The sequence below is a fragment of the Panicum virgatum genome, chromosome 1K (genome assembly GCF_016808335.1).
Source record: "Panicum virgatum strain AP13 chromosome 1K, P.virgatum_v5, whole genome shotgun sequence".
NCBI classification, from domain to species: domain Eukaryota; kingdom Viridiplantae; phylum Streptophyta; class Magnoliopsida; order Poales; family Poaceae; genus Panicum; species Panicum virgatum.
Window position 1 is genome coordinate 27,165,441 of NC_053136.1, and position 13,450 is coordinate 27,178,890.

Genomic DNA, 13,450 nt, shown 5'->3' on the forward strand with positions numbered 1-13,450 from the left:
TAAATCTCATGAGCATATCAGGCGGAAACATACCTATCACTTTTCGCTTTATGTGAAATCTATTCCAACAATTAGATTTCTGGACTCCAGACCAGCAAGCACAAAGGGAATCGGTGACCTATATTAGAGAGCATAACAAGATAGTGCTGTAACTGTTTTAGATGGACTCTTGAGTCACAGTAACAAAAGAAAATTGCATAGTGCAAAATCACAAGGTATAAGGTGTTCAATAAGACAACTTCACAAAGGCCCCCACCAATACAAAGCAAACCTACCCAAACAAGACACCTATTCAGAACCCCCTTGTCATCATCACTGTCCATGAAGTTCACAAAGGCAAATGCCTCTTGACCTTCCATCTCCCTATTTGCGATGATACTTGCTATAACACGAAAATATGACTTTTTTTTGAAAAAGAAAGAACAACAAAAACAACAGTATAAAATGCCCCATATTGAACTGTTTCTTGAACTCTGTCTCTGTGCACATACACAAACAAACGTAAAATGCCCCATATTTTGTCAACCACTTCAAAACACAGTTAAGAGATACAAATAAATCTTAATAAGGTAGAATAACACAAAAGTTGTGATTTTGTGAACCCATATATAACAAGGACACGAAACTTCCTCATGATTAAAAGATTTAGATTTTGTTTAATTAAGAAAATAGTTACACCGACACATTTTAAAACTACACTATATGATATACCTATTAATTCAAACCAAATAACAAGTCTGCAGAGGTTGCACACTTTCATCACAAGTCGTGTAAAAGTTCAAAAGAACTTTGGACCCAACCATGTTGTGCTAGCCAGGCACAATACCACACTTCCTTAGGTGTGATTGCATAGGGACGCTACGAGGCCTTTACAAAGACTCCCTAATCAGTAGTAGCCCGCTAAGATTTCAGCAGCTGCGTGAGTGAACCTCCCCCAAGACGTGACCAAAACCAAACAAAATGCACCCCTGGTAGGCAGTGAACCCCACATCATAGGCCCCCCTCATGCCCTTTCGGTCAGCTACTAACAAGCTAGAGACATCTAATTAATCAGCCAAGACCAGAGCCATGTAGTCCTTGTGGTTGTGCTGTTTTCCCGGGTGGTTCTCCTTGATTGATTTTAATCAAGTGACCAAAACATGATATTGTTCCAAAGAATATGTATATATCGAAGTTTCATGTCTCAAAAGTATTGTAGAACCCACCCATCACCAATGTTCAACGGCTAAGCATTCTACCCAAAAGACTTTTATAACAAAAACCCGGCTAATCAAGGACAATGATCATCAATAAGGATATATATAGGTAGTCCCCCACAATATTAATGCATGCAAGCTTAATTAAATGTTATTGGGACCAAGAATGATCAAGGAATATAATTGCCTTAAATCCAGATAATAACTGCTCAGAGTCTTCCACACTTGTTTTTGCAATTCTTCATCTTCATAGCTCTCGAACTGCGCTCCTTTCTACTCGTGACAAGCATCGGGACAAACATACAAGCAACAAGTAAACAAGCACAACTAAGAACATAGCACTAAATAAAAGAAAAGCATTACAACAACGCACTAAAGGATAGGGCTCGAAGCAACAGTCGCGAGAACGCAAGAAACACTGAAAATGGAGCTATATAGGTGATTCTATATATTGGGTTCCAGAGATCTAAACGGGATAAAACATAGATGGCATGGGTTAGCTGAAAAAGATTCACCAAACACTATAAATAGTTCACGTGATTTGTAAAAGAATTGATTTGGACTTGTGTGCAGACATTGAATATATCCAAGGAAGTTATTGATAATAAGAAGGATAAGACAAAAGAATTAACTAGAACAAAATAGGATACCTCGGGGGCTTACTGCAAAAGCAGAGATGGATCATGGCCATGCATGGCGGACGGTGCTTCTGGAGGCTGCTGGCGCTTTCCTTTGCTGTTCCTTTAAGAGCATGATTTCAGATCATGGTGAGATGGGAAAAAAGAGTGAGGAAGAGGAGGGGAACTGGTTTGAGGGCTCACCGGCGGCGGGGTGTCACCTTAGCGGCCGAAATCTCACCGAGAAGGAGGTGTCGGTAGTCTGCTCGAGGCGGCGGCCAATTCCGTTCGTGGCTTGTTCTCCCGGGGGCAGTGCTGCGCGTCGTGGGCGAGGGCGCGCGCAATCGGCCAGACGCTGACGTGACGACGGCAGCGCGGTACTTCACGCAGCGGCACAACTGCGACGAGGTGAGGTGGAGCATGTGTTCTATGGCCGGCAGGTGCTTGAGGTGGTGGTCGGTGGCGTAGCTTCCCATGATGACCACGTGATAGATTGGTTGATGCTGAACCAATGACGACAACAAAGGATGCTTTCCTGTGTAGATGTGAGGCTACAGAGGAGAATCGGTATTAGTCAGGTAGGGTAGCATCTCGGGCGGAACAAAGCAAAAACAGCGGCGGCGGCGACAGCTTACAGAGCCGAGGAAAACAATTGAAGACGGCGGTGCTGCTTGTCTTGGCGGAGTAGCAGCAAGCCGTGACGATTCCTGTTCGCGTGCGACGAGGGGCGATACAGGAGGGTCGCATGGCAGCAGCAGGTGGGGTGCAGGCCTTGCCCACGACCAGGCGAGCGGCGGCGCTACGCGAGAGCGGCGGCGCTACGCGAGAGCTGCGACGCAGGTGTCGCAGAGGCCTGGGGTGCATGCGATGCGACTGCAGAGAGGCGGCCGCAGAAGGAGGCGTGGGGACGAGGGTTTCGAAGGCCGGGTCCTGCAGGGTAAAAAGAAGCCGCGAGCGGCTCAAGTCCGTCTTGCGTGTGGGCTGGAGGCGTGACCAAGTCCAGGTCGTGCACGGCAAAAAGGAGATGGAGTATGGTTAGCAGGTCCCATGAGTTAGCGAGAAAAGATAGTAAGAAAAATAAATGAACATGTCGGCTGCAGGACAAAGAGGAATTGGGAAAGGAGAGCAAGGTAAACATGTGATTACGTGAAGGTTCTCGCCAACGTTGGAGCAGCATGAACTCGGCTAAAGACTTTGATACAAAGTGACGACTGTTCTTCGATGAAGCTTCTCAGCCATGAATTGAAGGCGGCGTCTAGTGGGAGGGCTCCGGCACGTCGCGATGACGCTCGGGAAAGTCATGGATTTGGCGGGCGGGCGAAGGAGTCGGCGAAATGGACAGCTAACAGTCGGCGGAGCTCGACCTCGGCAGGCTGTAGTGGCTGAGAGAGATCGGAATAGAACTAGTATCTCAAAGCGATGGTACTGGTCGTCGGAACCGATGGTGATGATACCAAAATCGAGATAAGACTGTTTTGGGCATGATTTGATCGAGGTGAAAGATTAGAGAACAGGATACTCGACGGGGCAAAACAAGTTGAATCCAGACCGGCAAGAAAAGGGAAAGGATTTGAATTAGTTAGAATATATTTTCAGGCTTAAAATAGATCTAAAAAAGTCTAGATAAATATTTTTAATCCATGAGAAATATATTCTAAAAAATCAAAAGAATTTCAAAAAAAAATTCTTGACATATCTTGGGACACGAGGACTCCAAATAAATTACTTGAATCTCGTGAAAAATATCCTAGAACTTTCCATTAAGTGAAAAATGAGAGTAAATACCAGAAAATTCTGGAAAATTCTCAAAATATTCAGAAGATGGATAATTACATTCAAATTTTTATTCACATCCCAAAATTAAAATTTTGGGGTGTGACAACTGACAAGCAAATGCAGCACCTCCAAGGTATCCACACGTACGGGAAGAAGCGTCGCACTCCGGACTACTAAATCCGCGAGAGCGACCTAGGGGCGCCCATGCTTTTATAGGCCCTAGGGGCGCCCCCTAGGTGGGCTCCCCTTAGGCCCTACCTTAGGCGCCCCTTTTGGGCCTGACGAGGCCCATTAGTGCACCAAAGTCCAGTTTAACTTGGATCTCACCTTTATCATGCTTCTTTCCCTTAAGTGTGTGACCCTATGGGCTCACATGTGAATAAACATGGCCCGAGTATTCTTACACGATGCAATAGTAGACAGCGGCCTCTAGCAAGACATGTCAACTCCTATACGCACGCAAAGATCATATCAGACGAGCCGTCACAATGTCATATACATGTTGTTCCTTTTGCCTCACGATATTTGGTCTTGCTCTAAGCTAACCTCTCTTTCTCGATGCCGTGATTTAGATCCTTGGTTAACTCTTAACCTTCGCATGGCCATGCACTTCTTGATCTGAATCACTCGAGGGGCGCAGATATATCTCTCTCAGGTAGAGAGGGGCAAATCCCATCTCGACTGTCCATGTCTCACAGCATGCTTCTTGGCAAACCCAAAAACCACCTTTATAACTACCCAGTTACGGAGTAGCGTTTGATGGCTCCTAAGTAAGTCAATTCACATCTTAAGTATATGCGACAATCTCAGGTCTAAGGACACAACGTACATATTGTGTAATCAGAAATCACCATCTCTTGTGTTGGGTCAGTTCGGACTCATGTCCTACATGAGTTCACACTATTAGTTTGACATCTCCATGTCCATGACCTGTGAAACATAGTCATCGACTAATACATGTGCTAGTCTAATATTCATGTGTGTTCATGCATGAACTCCGACAAGAAACATCTTTGGAATATCCATACAAGTAAAGAGTTTCACAAAAAATTCACATAATCGTTAATCAATACAAGTCGCCTTTCATGAATATTCAATGAATACATTATTAATCATGAATATAAGGAAATATGATCATCTCTATGATTGCCTCTAGGGCATATTTTCTCCAGTCAGACCGGTCGACAACCGGTCAGACCAGTCTCACCAAAGACCGGTCCAGTTTCGCCCTCCAAAGCAAGAATATCGCATCAAGGGGAAGAAGGATAAGACGCAACCCATGCAGGTGGATCCAGTAAAGACTACAACCAGTGATGTCATGCAAATTGGTGATGTTAAAGTGGTTGTCAAGGACATTGGGAAAGGACCTATGGTTTTTGGCAAATTGGTCAATCTTCGCCACCAGAATCCTTTCATGGCTGATGACTATGAAGCCAGCAGTAGCTCCACGAACAAATGCTCTCAACCCAAGTTTTGTCCGCCAGGGTTGACTAATACGCAGAAGAGGAGGTTGCATCGCCTGCAACATCAAGAGTAAAAGGAGCAGGAGGCTGAAAGGTTGAGGGATGAGCAAATAAACAAATGCGGGCCCATATTCCCTCAGAACAAGGTTTGGAGGGTCAAGTCAGCTAACCAGCCAGCAGAACCGGTCGAATCGCCTGTACTGACCGGTCTGACCGCCTCGAGCAATCGGTCAGACCGGTTGAGACTTCAGTTCAACAGAAAGCCGAATCGCCAACGCCCGTTTTGGTTCCTTGCAATGAAGAAACAGCACTGGCGCCTTTAGTGCAAGATGATGAAGAGCTAGTGGACTATGAGGCTACACCAAGAACACAACAATATGGAGCTCGACAAGGCTTTAGTGCTCGGGGGGTAGAAAATCGGCGAATGGTAATTTACCTAATAAAATTTCTATTAAGTAAATCAGTTTGCAAAGGAATGTCAAAGCTTTGATTAGGTTTTGAGGTCTTGAGCCGATTGAAAATTTTGACACTAGAAAACGAAGCCGAATTCTATATGATTTTTAATTAGAGCTAGAAAATTTGATACTGTGATGGCTAGATGCTGAAGATATTTAGATATGATGGTGCAGGATTGTTATTGTAAAATAATGGGCATCAGGTCACCATATACAAAAGATATTCTTTTCAAAGACCGATGTTTTGCAACACTGGGGGCACATCCTAGATAAACCGATCTACCCATCATTGACATCGATCTGACCAGAAGAACAACTACTTCGGCTATTGGAGTTCCATAACTTGTTGAGGCCGAAGTTAGTAGTTAGAAAGTTTGTTATTGGATATTTGCATGATCCAAGATGAATTGAAAGATTTGGTGAATTCAAACAAGAGGTGTTCAAGAGTAATATGGTCATCATCAAGTCTAGAATGGAAATCAGAATATGGAGCAGAATCGAATGACATGACCGATATACAATATCACCCTTGAAGGCAAGGCAGGATTGCTGCGCAAGTGCTTCTCATTGTTTCAGCGCATTTTTGGGCTATGAGAGATGTTTCTTGGTACGCAAGCTTTACCAAGAAATAGGGGGGCATATGTTGATACCCAAAATTGGCAAATACCGAGGTTCACTAGGTAGTCTGGGCGAACCGGTCAAATCGGTTGTAGAAACCGGTCAGACCGGTCTGGGTAACATTGTCAAATTACCAATTGGACTACACCGTTGCGTAGATCTCATCGAGACGATCGAAATACATATGTGAAACGTTCAATTTGGAGTCTAGATAAGGAAGTTATGCCTTTCGGAAGATCTGCATCCCGGTCAGACCGGTCCAGGGCGGTTAGACCAGTTCAGAGACTGGTCAAACCGGTCCGAAATCCCCAATCCGAGTTAGGAGTTGTATTTTGACATGGGATTTGTTAGGGTTTCGACTCCTAAAGGGTACAGACCACCCCACCATATAAATATGAAGGGTTACGGCCGATTGAGGGCATCCCAATCGAATCAACACATTTATCCTTTATACTTTTTATCTCAAATCCTAGCTTCTACAACCCCATCTGTTGTTCTTCTTGCATCTCCATGGCGTTCGAGGGCGTCTTGGGTGGCCTGCCGACATCAAGACAACCCTAGATCTGCGAGCTCAGACGGGGTCCCTCCCGAGCTCGCGGTTCTAGATTTTTGCGGCGTTTCTGCTCCAACCTGTCTGACCAGTTGGTGCAACCGGTCTGACCGGTCTACGTGAGGCTTCGCCGGTGAAGATCGATTGCGATCTGCATATGCTAGCGCATTCGTGTGCTGACCGGATTTGTCAATAGTATGGTTTCATCCAGCTTCTAGCTGTCACAGAGCCAATAGAAGACAACCGCCATCAGATCCACTTTGGATCCAAGTCATCACCGTCCCATGTCTCATGGTGGGACACTTCGCCATCGCCAAGGCGGATGTGACTTTCTTATAAGCCTTGGCATTCGCTGCTGTTTCAAGCTTCCGAAATGCGCTTGCTTGTCACCGGCCAGCTGCTCTCCTTGCCTTGGGGTGTTGGGTTGTGGGTTCGGGCTCGTCGGCTCCCTGCGGGTTGAACCCGGCCTAGATACCCTGTGGATCGAGCTGGATGGGTCCTTACCCCTCCCAAAAGGCAACTTTTTTTTTTTTTTGCATCTTTTAGGGTTTCCGGCCTATACTGTAAATGCTGCCAGCTGCCCCATGTGATCATGGAAATAAAATAAAGCCCGCTAATTTTTAGCCATCGTGCCACCTGATTTTGTGTATTGCCGGCCAATCACTTTCCAAAATTTTCGGCATAAGCTTGCGAAACATGCAGTATGGTTAAGGTATTCTTTTTAAACAGAATGCATGCCAATGTGTCTAAATTGGAGATTTTATACTACAGCATGGTCATCCGAGGCTGCAGATGGCATGTGAATGAAAAAAGGAAATCAAAAAGCAATTTGGAGGGCTGCATATTTTTACGGAAGTAGTGAAATGAATATTTATATTTGGAGGGCTGCATATTTTTTATGGCTGAGCATCTTTTTTGGCCCATAAATTCTGTCCATCGTGATATATCTTTTTATGACACCAAATCGTGCAAACTAAGGCGAGCAACACGTGTTTAAACATCAGTGTTTAAATAACGGGCAACCGAGAGCACCACAAGCATCAGGAGGGAATTGGGAAAGGGAGGCCTTACGCATCTTGTTGGTGGAGCAGCACATTCTCCATAATATTATTCGCTTCAAGAGTTCAATAAAATATGTTAAGATATTGATACATTAGACTGATTTCGTAGACAAAAATCGTAAGTTATATAAAACAGCCAACAGAAAATGAAACATGATACCTAGCATGACGTTTACTGAAAGTTCACTAATTCGGCACCAAGTGCAGAACTTAACCATCGACAAAATATCAAGCATCACAAAAGAACTTTGTTTTTGTTGTCGCTGGAAATGCACAGATCATGAAATCTTTCACATAGCCTGCAACATATGTGCTGCAAAGCTTATTTTGTCGGTGTTCGATAAAGAAACATTATGATGGCAATTTTAGACACTTCTATAGATAGGAAGTTTAATCCACTGCTAGAGAGAGTGAATTAAATATCAGGCATCGAGAAAAACAAAATCAAACGGCTGTAATCAACAAATAAGTATTGAAGACATAAGTGTTGAGCATTATGTGTTTAAGTTTGGTGCTTAGTATATAAGTGTTAAGATATAAGCATTAAGTGTTAAAGTGTAAGTGACAAGCATCATATTATAGTTTAAGAGGCTTGCCTTCACAATATTGCCGGCATAAAGATTAAAATGGCAGCCTATTATTCAGGGACAAAATTATAATTCTGGAAACATATTTGATTTTCAATTTTGAAGTGCGCACATAAAGATCATAAGAATATATGTATGTATATGAAAAATAAACTGCACTCTGGGACTAATTGTAGCACTGTCTCCCCATGAGCCTAAGAGGAATCATTTTGATTTTGAATGGGAACCCTGGTCACTTAGTCCTGTAGTACTTAATTGACTGCAGTGATTGATTGGTCTGGTATACCGTCTTTTGTGAAATAAGTCCATAAGTTTTGTATATCGATAAAGAATAAGTTTTGGAGCTCCTAAGTTAAAGAAGTTTATTTGGAGCTCCTTAATTGGCATGCTATAGTAACTGAGTTCAATGGTACGTATAATTGACCATTGTAATCCTTTTATCTTGGTATGTCATTTTATTGAAAAAAAAATAGACTTATGAGTTTTAAGCCTTATGATCAAGGGGGAGAATGTTGGGTTGATCATGTCAGCAATGATGTCAGCAATAAGCATAGTAACAGCTGTGATTAGTAGCTGTCAAAGAACAAGTCCAATTTGGACTTGTGCCCTTTGTTGGAGGGCCCTAGAAGACCCCAAAATGTGTTGTCCCCCATGGTGCTTTGCATATAAATAAAGGAGAGGTCCTTATGAAAGGGTGGTCTAATTTTTCACTGCCTTCCTCTACCCTAAGCTGCCCAACAATAGTTACTGCAAAGGAACCATGGGAAGGACAACCCATCCATCGACAGCAAGCTCTACAAGCCATCTCTAAGCCCAAAGATGGCATCCCAACAGACCTAAGGTGTGTTTGTTCTATGATCTCTAATCTATTTTGAGGTTCTATTCTTGAGCTAGTGATCCTATATATATCTAACATTGGCACCAGAGCCATCTAGCCCTAAGATTGAACCCTTAAAAGTGTTCACTTCCCTGACAAAAGCTCCTGTTCATGTTCATCCTTTTGTTCAAGTGCTAAGATTCATGTTCTTGCTCTAACTTATGTTCTGCATAAGCAAGTCATCATCAATTTCATATGAGAATCATCATTTTCTTGCTTGTATTCATGCTGTTCATGTCAACTAGCCCTCTCTTTAGTACTTAGTCACTTAAGTACATGCCCTAATCAAGCTTATGCGCCGCATCAGTACCTTATGGACCTAGGGTTTTGGATTTTTCCCCAAATTCAAAACTCTAGATCGAAATCCCTAAGTTTTTCCCCATAACACTAAACTAAAGAGGTAGTGGACGTACCATCAAGGGTCGCGGTGGCCGTCGTTGACCATGGCGCCGCCGTGGCCGGCTTTTCTTAGCAGCGAAGCGTGCGCTTGGGGACTTGGCCCCGAGCGGCCTCGTCGTCCCTACCGCACCGGCTCGGCGCTGCTTCTCCCCATGCGCACTGTCTCCTGGGGACGCTGCCAGACATGGCCGCCGCCGCCGCCGTGGGCCTTCATGCGCACGCGCGGCGCCATAGGGCACCGTCGAGTGGCGCTCGACGTAGCTGCACGCCTGCAAATGGCGGCACGCAGCTCAGGCGAGCGGCCCTCGTAGGCGCCATGGCCTCCCTCTGCTGTGGCCGGCGCCCCGCGCCACCATCGCTGTCGCGTCGCCTGCCGCTGCCGTCGGGAAAGAGAAGAGAGGGGGAGGGAAAAGAAATGAAGCTAGGGTTTCGCGGGGGCCGGCCGACCGGTAGTTTTGATCCCTGATGCGCGCGTCCAACGCCGTTCGATCAGAATCCAACGGCTCGCGGTGGCTGGCCGCTTCACGGGCCTAGCAGGCCGGCGCGTGAGCGCCTCCTCCCCGGCCTAGGATTTCGGGCCTGGAGCCTAGGCAGGAAGGCGGTTCGGACAAATGGGCCAGGCCGGAATCGTCCCAGCTCGGAAAAGGGGCTTTGGGCCGAATTTCTTTGATATTTTTCCTAAAAATTATGAAATAAGTATTGGGCTGCATAGTGATGGGACAAATGAATTGATGGGCTAAGATAATGTTGTTTTTATATTATAAATATTGTTTCACTTTTAAGTATTATGATTATGATTCTTATTTTATGTTTAAAGTTTAAAGATCTTTTATCATGCCTTAGTAAATAATGACAAGAATAATAAATGCATTTATTATGTGATGAAATTTCCTTACTTTTTGGAATTGATTATTATGCTTATGCTCAACATTAATGTAATAATATTATACAAAAAATAAGTTTTGTTTTCATTAAGTATTATTTTATGAAATTACTTTAATAAAGTTATGAGTCCTTTGACCACTAAGAATATTAGGGTCATAGACTATTATAATTCATGCTTTGAGATAAAATATTATTTTGGGCAGTAAAATTAAGTTTTGAGCCATTTGTGCTTATTCTCCATAATAAGAAATCATGTTCCTTTTATTTATAATAAATAACCCAAAATAAAGTAATTAATGTTAGTTGCCCAAAATAATGTATTATTTGAATAATGCCTTTTATGATAAATGAGTATGTTAAATTTGATGTTAATGATTGATTTATTCCTAAGAAAAAAAATAAGTGGACTCTTATGATTAATCATATGTCAAGATTATGATCAAATCAATATAAAATTTAGTTCTGAACTAAAGTATTGGGCTTAAGTATACCTAATGTTAACATTTCATGGTTATATACCAACCAAAGTTGTGTATAATGGAGTGTCATAATTTAATGCCCATTAATGATGGATTCATGTCCTTAAGCCATGCATATTTAATTAGGTTATTCTCATTAAACATGTCTCAAATTGTATAAAGTTGGTTTGTATTTATTATTCTGGCCAAAGCTGATTGATAAATACATGTTCACAAAATTTTATTGTTCTTGTCCATTTCTGGCCAAAGCTGATATGGACTAGATCAATAAAAGAAGCACACAGAGGCATGTAATTTTTAATTAAAGGTGGCTTATATTTGTCATTCTGGCCAAAGCTGATTGATGAATATCTAACCACAAAATTTTGCTGCTCTTGTCCTTTTCTGGCCAAAGCTGATGTGGACTAGATCAGTTAAAGAAGATTAAAGTCAAGAAAAGTGTGACTTGTATTTGTTATTCTGGCCAAAGCTGATTAATGAATACTTGTTCACAGAATTTTATTGTTCCTATCCACTTCTGGCCAAAGCTGATGTGGGTTGGATCAATAAAAAGAAGTTAATGATCTGGGAAAATCTTAATGCATGAATGGCTCTTGAACTTTTCTTATATCAGGCCATATGATTAATGTATAATTGGGAAATTATACTAAAGGTAAAATGGTTTAAATAACCATAAATGAATATTAGCAAATAATGTTTATGCTTCCGCAACTAAGTGTCTCTGATTAAAGTGTTCTTGAGACTTGATAAGTTTTATGATTATATATGTGACTTATGACTATATTATGACCAAAGGTGTTTATAGTCATGTGTCATTATTTAATTCCCAGATCAATTAAGTTTTCAAGTCTCAAGCATGATCAAAGTTGATTATATTGATATAACATTCCCTGAGTATTAATATTTGCATAAGAAATTTTATGCCTATAATAATAAGATGAAGAAGTATTAATGTTTATTTTCATGTTAAGCTCTACTTTGTTTCTGCCCAAAGGTGATGCAAAGTAGAATGGTTAGTCTTGTCAAAATTATCAGTCAAAGTATCCCTATTGATGTTGTTTTGAATTTAGCCATAATTTTCTTGGCTATTTTAAGTGCCCTCAATAAGAGATGAGCTAAGCTCATTGATAGATTATTATCTTTTGTGAGGCCATAAATAATTATTGCGTGAATAAATGCAATAAGCTCCTATTAGAGAAGTCTTGATGATTATGAAAATGATGAGAAATCTGATAAAATTCTTGTCTATTAATATCTAATGGGAGCAATCTAAAGAAATCTATCTCATGATCAATGCCAGTAAGGATGAGGGGGAGCGAATCCCTTTGTATAATTATGCTATGATTTTTCTGGCATTAATGGAGAAATTATTCTCAAAGCCTAAAGATTATAAGAAGGGTCATTAGAACTTTTGAGTTCATATCATTATGGTATCAATCATAAAATATTATGATTGAAGCTCAAATGAATTTTCTGCTCATAAGCTATTATGAGTATGATAAAAATATGGCCTCATGAATATGAAAGTTTTGAGATGAAGTCCTTAAGAATTAAAAGAGAATCGGAGGTTAATTGGAATATATCCTAAGGTTTCATCCTCCATTCCAATAACGAAACATTTGTTATGAAATTCTATCGAAAGGTGACACTATCGCTTAGTTCACATTTCGACGGGGAGAGAGTTGAACTTCCCATTAAATAATGAAATGCTTTATCAGGTACGCTTATATGTATTGTGTATATTTCATTCTTCTTTGTGATGTTTTATAGATAAAAAATGAAGTAAATTAAGAAATTATGTTATCAAAGATGTTAATATTACGACATTTATGCATATGTGAAATTATCTCTTTAAGTACCTGACTTTATTAAGATTATTTAGCTTCTATCCAATATTGTTTAAAACATTTCATTAAATCAAAGTTTTTTAGTTAATGATATTAAGGGTTATTAAGAATGAGTGGTTGTTTTTTAAGACAGATAATTAAAGAATAATTAGATTTATCTTTTAATGCTAATGGTCTAAGTTAAGCCATCTTTTAATAATAAGCCTCACATAATTGCCTCCCAACTAAGATATAAGTTTTAAGAATCTTTTCCATCTCTTGGAATGGAAGTTTGTAAGTTTCTAATACTTATGTTAAGTTTCTCTTAATGGAGACAATGCCTAAATATGACTATGAAATGAAATAATGAAAGATATAATTTTTTTTATGTTCATTATATAAGGTTCATGTAAAATAAGGAATTAATCATTATGATAAGCATTAAGTGTTAATGTGTAAGTGCCAAGCATCATATTATAGTTTAAGAAGCTTGCCTTCACAATATTGCCGGCATAAAAATTAAAATGGCAGCCTATTATTCAGGGACAAAATTATGATTCTGGAAACATATTTGATTTTCAATTTTGAAGTGTGCACATAAAGATCATAAGAATATATGTATGTATATGAAAAATAAACTGCATTCTGGGACTAATTGTAG